The 6000-nt window shown below is 47.9% G+C and overlaps 1 protein-coding gene across 1 annotated transcript in view; it reads left to right on the forward strand.

The window, feature by feature from the left end:
* The window catches only part of LOC130679807 (BRD4-interacting chromatin-remodeling complex-associated protein-like), a 28471-nt gene extending 22781 nt beyond the window's left edge, over nucleotides 1–5690 (forward strand). Inside the window, exons 6-7 of the mRNA XM_057489237.1 lie at nucleotides 4459–4532; nucleotides 5597–5690. The gene's annotated coding sequence lies outside the window, so the exon portion shown is untranslated. The remainder of the gene's footprint in view (nucleotides 1–4458; nucleotides 4533–5596) is intronic.
* Nucleotides 5691–6000: the final 310 nt, after the last annotated feature.

Raw genomic sequence — 6000 nt, forward strand, 5'->3', positions numbered from 1 at the left:
CCCTATTATAATAGGTATCACCATAAAGAAAATTATTAGAAAGGCATGCACGGTTATGCTTACATTATAGATGTGGTCACTACCTAAGAGGGTCCCAGGCTGGCCTAGTTCAGCACTGTAAGGAGGCTTAGAGCGGGTCCCACTATTCCAGGTCAAGTGCCAAAAAGAAGGTATAATGTGCCGATGTCTTTGTGATTAGTTGAAAATAATCAACGATTGATGAACATGGGTAAGGTGGCTGAATAAGTATTAGACTGTAAATCTAAAAATAGAGGTAAAGTCCTCTTCTTGCCAAGTCCTGAGGTGTTTTACATACTGAATTGAAAATTGAGAGAAGCAGCTTCAATTCTGCCGGGACTTCTCTCGGCACCTTTTTTTTTTTTTTTTTTTATGGCGGGAGAAGTAGATTGAAGCCAGCTGATTAGGGTTTTTAGCTGTTAACTAAAGTTTCATGGGTTTGTATCCCATCAATCTAGTGAGGATTTAGCTTAATCAAAGTGTTTGATTTGCATACAAGTGATGTAGGATAGAGTCTTACAGTCCTTAGGATCAGAAATTAAGTGTTTTATACTTGCTTAGAGCTTTGAAGGGTCTTGGTCTGTGTAATCTAAATTTCTAGTTTAGAATTGATATGGTCGGAATTAGTGGAAGTATTTATTGTGGATAGAATATTTAGGGGTGGGGCTAATTTTATGTGTTCCATAGTTTCAAATTGTCACTTTTATGTTGTTGGTTATTGGAAATATTGTTAATGTTGTGGAGTATGTCAGTGCATATAAAAATACAAGTTTAGTAGAGCTGTCACTGCTATTATTGGCAATATTATGTTGTTGTTTCTGCTAAGTTCTTGAATGATCATGCACTTAGGTAAAAATCTGGATAATGGTGGAAGGCCTCCAAGTGATAGGATTGTGAGCATAATGGTTGTAGCTAGCAGTGTCTTATTTGATAGGTGAGACAAAGATACGGTTGTTGTCAATGAGTTGTATACTAGCATTACAGATATTGATAGGGTCATTATAATATATATTAGGCGATTTAGAATAGTAATAGTTGGGTTATATGTTGTTATTATTATTATTCAACCTGTGTGGGCAATTGAGGAGTTAGCTGTAATTTTTTGTAATTGTGTTTGGTTTAGACCCACTCAGCCTCCAATTAAAATTGAGAGTGTTGCCATAGGTATTATCAAGTTTATGTTAACTGTGGGTGAAATTTAACACAGAACTGAGATGGGTGTGACTTTTTGTCGGGTTAATAGTGGTATGCCCTATGACAGCAGGGTTCCTGGTGCTACTTCTGGAAGTCAGAAGTGGAATGGGGCTATTCCCAGTTTTATGGCTATGGCTGTGGTAATGATGATAGATGCCATGGTATCATACATTTTTGTGATAGCCCATTGTCCATAGAATATGAGATTGGTAGTGATGGCTAGCATTAGTAATATAGATGCGGGCGGTAGCTTGTACTAGGAAATGTTTTGTTGTTGCCTCTATAGATCGTGGATTGAATTTTTTCATTAAAATAGGAATTATAGCAAGTATTTTTATTTGGAGTCCTGGGGGAGACCTGGAGAGAGCCAGATGGACTTCAGTGCTATAGAAGGTGCGGCAGTGGCAGACACTGTCCAGGGACGGACGGACGGGAAAGGGGAATTGGAGAGAATTCAGGAGCCCAAGTCCCTGGGTTAGGAGTGGAAGCCTGGCCTCACCTGCTTTTCCAGGGATGTGGCTGTGGGTGTGGACTCAGCCCATGTGGGTCTCTCTCCTATACAGCAGCAGCTGAATGCTGGTGTTGCTGGGCAGGTCTCTCCCTGGGTACTAGGTGAAACCTCACCCCGAATCAGGGACAGTTCTTGACTCTGATAGGGAAAGAATTCTCGACCAGGTCAAATGTGTGCCAGGAAGAAAGGAATTCATTAAAGCAAGAGTAGAAAGCGAATGTCAGCAGCTGTGCAGGCAGCAGAGAGCAAGGCAGAGCAGAGGGAGAAAAGAAAGTTCACTGAATTGCTGCTTGGCACAGGGCATGTTCCTTGGCAACTCCTGGCACCTGGTGTCCACTTGATCTGTACGGCGTGAGAATTATATCCCTACAGTCCCAGAATTTGGGGAGCCATGGAGCACTGGATGGAGTGAGATTATGTCCTAAGAACTACTGCTTCCCCATTGGCCTTAAATAAAACAGGGAGAGAGAAAAGGATTATAAAACTAGAAAGCTGAATAAAGTAGCGAAGTGACAGAGACATTTACCTTTGGACGTGGAGGTCAGAGGGTTTTTGTCTTAGGGTAAATAGTTCAGAGACAAGTCCAGTTGGCTTGTGCAACAAGAAGGTTCATTTAATGTCAGACAGTGTACACACCCAGACGGGAGTGCAGGTGTCCTGAGAGAGGAGGCGCAGTTAAGGGCCTTTTGGGTAGCTCTGGGTGTAAGGCATGCTGCATACAGCTGATTCCTAATTCCTTTGAAGTTTTGTCTTAAGAGTAGAATTATTCAGGGGACTGTGTTGATCCAGATCTCAGCATTTTTTATCACCCTAGGTTCATTTGCCCTTCTCAGGTCTCTCTCCCATCGTGGTTACAATGTTCCTTAATTGATAGAGGGGCTGGAAGAAGCAGAACAGCATGTAGATGAAGTTAAAGTATAAAGTGGGCTTTTCTTAGGCTGAGTGTATTTTACAGTGGCATGAACCTCATCCCATTTCCCTGCTCTGTGTCACTGCAAATGCAGAGAGTGGATGGAGAACGTGTCTCAAAAACTTCTGTACTTTCTTTGACAGTCAAAACTTCCCAGTAACATCCAGTTAGTTCTCATCTTGGTCACCAGAGGCAGCTGCGAACGGGTGATGTGGGTGCTGTCACTCAGAAGTGGGACCTGCTGCATAGACATTCTTTGTGCTCCATTGTAGTCAGAGCAGCATAAAGACTGCTCATACTCAGGAAATTAAAATTCTAGGCTTGGGAAATTCCCCCCCTAACTACACCCTATCGTGCTGCCTTGCAAGTGCTCAGAGAGCCAGGAAGAATCTCTGGCGGAAGTGGAGCTTACGCTGCCACATTCGACATGGCGACGGGGAGTCACTGGGCCACCTCCTCTTCCCTGTCGGGTTTTTCCAATCTGAGCCCTGAGGGGAGCGGAGCCCCTAGCATTGCACAGCTGAGCACATACGGCAGCTATCCAGCTGCTCTGACTCCAGGGTTTTGGTCTTGTTATTTCTTGTTTTTTGGTACAAGCCGTTCTGACTGGTGTGAGGTGATAGTTTGTTGTCAGGTTTTTTTTTTGTTATCATTAATCTACAATTACATGAACAACATTATGGTGACTAGATTCCCCCCTATTTCAAGTCGCCACCCCATACCTGATTACATACCATCAGCGTACTCAGATGCTATAGAATCACAACTTGTCTTCTCTGTGTTGTAATGCCTTCCCTATGCGCCAACACCCCTCCCCACACAGACGTTATGTATGGTAATCGTAAGGTCCCCTTTCTTTTTCCCCACCGTTATCCCTCCCTTCCCACCCATCCTCCCCAGTCCCTTTCCCTTTGGTAACTGTTAGTCCATTCTTGGGTTCTGTGATTCTGCTGCTGTTTTGTTCCTTCAGTTTCTCTTTGTTCTTATACTCCACATGTGAGTGAAATCCCTTGGTACTTGTCTTTCCCCACCTGGCTTCTTTCACTGAGCCTAGTCATAATACCCTCTAGCTCCATCCGTGTTGTTGCCAGCGGTAGGATTTGTTTCCTTCTTATGGCTGAGTGATACTCCATTGTGTATAATGTGTACCACGTCTTCTTTATCCATTCACCTGCTGATGGACACTTAGGTTGCTTCCATTTCTCGGCTCTTGTAAATAGTGCTGCGATAAGCATAGGGGCGCATCTGTCTTTTTCAAACTGGGCTGCTACACTCTTAGGGTAAATTCCTAGAAGTGGAATTCCCGGGTCAAGTGGTATTTCTATTTTGAGCTTCCTGAGGAACCTCCATACTGCTTTCCACAATGGTTGAGCTGAGATGTCCATTCCCACCAGCAGTGTCGGAGGGTTCCCCTGTCTCCACATCCTCGCCACCGTCTGTTGTTGTGTGTCTTCCCGATGGTGGCCATCCTGACTGGTGTGAGGTGATACCTCATGGTGGTTTTAATTTGCATTTCTCTGAGGAATAGCGGTGTGGAGGATCTTTTCATGTGCCTGTTGGCCACCTGAATTTCTTCTTTGGAGAAGTGTCTGTTCAGATCCTCTGCCCATGTTTTAATTGGATTATTTGCTTTTTCTGTGTGGAGGTGCGTGGGCACTTCATACGTATTTTAGATGTCATCAACCCCTTATCGGACATGCCATCTATGAATCTGTCCTCCCATACTGTCGGATGTCTGTGTTCTACTGATGGTTTTTAAACAGAATCTTCTACCCCCTGCCATCTCATTCCAACTCTGAGTCAATTTTTTTTTTTTTTCCCTCAGAACACCAACCCGCCCAGAAAACTGGAACGAAGAGGAGAAGATGTGATAGAGGAACATCGAGCCTAAACTGAGAGGTGAGATGGTGGAGACTGGTAGTAAGTATCTTTCCATGTGCTGCTTTCAAGGTTCACGGGGAAAAAAGGTTGCCACGGAGGTAAGGCCCGGGATGTGGACGTCACCTGGTATCGGTGGAGCCACCTAGCCACTAGCCATTCATGGGAAGGCTAGCGTGCGGCACTGTTATTTCCTGCGGAGTTACACGTGCGGCGTCCCCCCGTTGCAGTTCGGTCAGGCCCCGTGTGGGACTGCCCTGGCACTGGCCGGGGTGGATCTGAGAGCTGTGCCCGTTCCTGCTGGGCTGCCCCAGCATCCCTCTCAGAACAAGGCCTCCAAAGTGCTCCTGGGAGAGAGACAGAGAGAGAGAGAGAGAGAGAGAGAGAGAGACAGAGACAGAATTATGCCCAAGAGACAGGGGCAACTTTTTGCTGGAGCTCCATGAGCATGTTTCTGATTTTTATGTGGGGATCCCTCTCACAAAGATGGATCGAGTCCAGTTACCAGGTTCCTTTGGCTTTGACGTTTCGTATTTGTAGGTGGCGCCCTGTACAGCGCCCAGAAGCTTTTCCCTCTGGAGCTGCTCAGCCCTTGGGGTGATGGCAGGCAGGGGTCACGGGGGCGGCGCTGGTGCCCGCGGGAGGGAAGAGGTCTTTCCCGCTTCCCGGCCGCAGTGCCTGTGTCCACCGCCAGGGCCAGTTTGCGGAGCACGCGGGGAGAAGCCTCTGTGCTTTGCACCCGTGGCTGCCGTAGGTGGGGCCGTCCTGTCGCTGGCCTGGCGCGATGGAGGGGAGCAGCCGGTTTGCGAGCCGGTGCTGGTGGGGGAGGAAGGTGCAGCAGGCCGCCGTGTTGTGTTATCAGTCACATCACGGTGGGGGGCCTTGGAGCTGCGTAGGCAGCCAGGGTGGGTGGAGCGCCCGGAGCTCCTAAAAGTTCCCCCACCTGCTGGGCAGAGTGCACCCGGACAGGTTTGCGCACCTGTGCTTTCTCCCGAGCGGCAAGCTCTGTGCAACCCTTGCCCCTTTAGCAGCTCTCTCGCTGTTAGGAAGTCTCTCAGACTGCCCGCCTTTCTTTCATCCCACAGCAGCCGGATGTGGATCCCTGTGTTGCGCGAGTGGCAGGAACCTCAAGTCTCTCCAAGTGCTCCGCCTGTCTTTGCTTTCCAACCCCACCGGTCCTCCAGAGCATCATGTGAGGTAGGTCCGTGCTCCCGGAGCAGATCTCCAGGGCTGGGTGTCGAGCAGTCCTAGGCCTCCACCCGCCTCCCCGTTTCCGTTTCTCTTCCTCCCTCCGGTGAGCTCGGGTGCGGGAAGGGCCTGCCGGGTCCCTCCGGATCACGGCTTTGGTACGTCACCCTTCACCTTGAGGTGACGGCCTGCCGCGGCAGCCTCCTCTCCTGCTTCTCTTCCAGGATCTGGTGTAGTTGTGATATTTCCACATTGTATGTACGTATGCATGTATGTGGTTTTCGGAGGAGGTTTCTGCCTC

The sequence above is a fragment of the Manis pentadactyla genome, chromosome 12, assembly GCF_030020395.1.
Source record: "Manis pentadactyla isolate mManPen7 chromosome 12, mManPen7.hap1, whole genome shotgun sequence".
Classification (NCBI taxonomy): domain Eukaryota; kingdom Metazoa; phylum Chordata; class Mammalia; order Pholidota; family Manidae; genus Manis; species Manis pentadactyla.